This window comes from Salarias fasciatus, assembly GCF_902148845.1.
Source record: "Salarias fasciatus chromosome 23 unlocalized genomic scaffold, fSalaFa1.1 super_scaffold_20, whole genome shotgun sequence".
NCBI classification, from domain to species: domain Eukaryota; kingdom Metazoa; phylum Chordata; class Actinopteri; order Blenniiformes; family Blenniidae; genus Salarias; species Salarias fasciatus.
The window spans coordinates 3,874,097-3,875,484 of record NW_021941230.1 but is presented as its reverse complement, the minus strand read 5'-3'; the positions used below and the strand labels follow the sequence as shown (position 1 = coordinate 3,875,484).

The following is a 1,388-nucleotide window of genomic DNA, read 5'->3' as shown; positions in this document are numbered from 1 at the left end:
CGCTCCCTTAGAGATAGGGTGAGGAGCTCAGTCACCAGGGAGGAGCTCGGAGTAGAGCCGCTACTCCTCCACATCGAGAGGAACCAGCTGAGGTGGCTCGGACATCTGTTTAGGATGCCTCCTGGACGCCTCCCTAGGGAGGTGTTCCGGGCATGTCCCACTGGGAGGAGACCCCGGGGAAGACCAAGGACACGCTGGAGAGACTCTGTCTCTCGGCTGGCCTGGGAACGCCTTGGGATCCTCCCAGAGGAGCTGGAGGAAGTGTCTGGGGACAGGGAAGTCTGGGCATCCCTGCTGAGACTGCTGGCCCCGTGACCCGGCCCCGGATAAGCGGTAGAAAATGGATGGATGGATGGAATTTGTTAGAGATAACACCTGTAAAAGAACTCAGGTTAGCCACCCCCACTATTTGCCACCACCGCAAGGGGGCGCTACACATTGTTAAGTGTTTTTGCTTTGTTTAACTTGGACTGACTGACTCCATCTGTTATCAGGGCTTTGTATCAGTATCTGGTCTGAACTCCGACTGGGAGGAAGAGACTCAGAGAGCATCTGTGAGCAACAGCTTTCTTGTCTGTTCTTCCACTCTCTGAGAGAATCCCTTTAAAACTGGGAGGACGAGAGAGGGGTCATTTGTCCCTTTCCATGTATCAGACAGCAGAGGAGTGATTTGACCCATAAGGTAATAAACAAGCTTTGTTTTCTGAAAAGACATGTGAATGGAGTATGTAAATGTAAATAACGACCAGGGCTCAGACGGTGCCAGCAAGTCTCCCTGTCTCTCCTGTATAGAAATGAGGTAATCATAGAGAGACTGAGAGAGGATCTATATAAACCACTTTAGACACTTGTAGATTTCTCAGAAATTCTTTATGTCAACAACATAAGAATTTCCCCAATTCCCCATTCTGTACTCTTGCTGGAAGGATCTTCTGGGATGTTCAGAGCTCCTTGTTTTGAGATGGATTTTATCACAACCACCAAGAGACACTCATCCTCTTTTCATGAGCTTGATGTAAGACATAGAACTTGGAGATGCTGGGGATTGATCCCAGGACCTCCTACACGCAAAGGAGGGGCTCTACCACTGAGCTACATCCCCTATTGCCTGTTTCAACCACCTGCTCTGCTGGTTCTGACTTAACTGAATCTGCGCATGTAAGTCCAGGAGGAAAACTCCTGAAAAGCCTGTTCCTCTCTCACCAGGACAGTCTGGACTGTGGAGTGTGGCTGGTTGCTGGAGGTCAGTATTCATGGCAGTGGATTCGATGAGCACTGTCAAGGCTGTCAGGAGTTTGGATCACCTGCCTGATTTATGACAATCAGTTCAGTCCTTTAGTTTCTTGAACATGTCGGCTCGTTGGTCTTAGAGTATGATTCTCGCTTTG

At 49.4% G+C, this 1,388-nt stretch overlaps 1 non-coding gene across 1 annotated transcript; it reads right to left on the bottom strand.

Moving 5' to 3' along the window:
- Positions 1 to 1,030: 1,030 nt before the first annotated feature.
- trnaa-ugc (transfer RNA alanine (anticodon UGC)) lies at positions 1,031 to 1,102 on the bottom strand. Its single transcript has one exon. It is a non-coding gene; the product is annotated as a tRNA-Ala (tRNA).
- Positions 1,103 to 1,388: the final 286 nt, after the last annotated feature.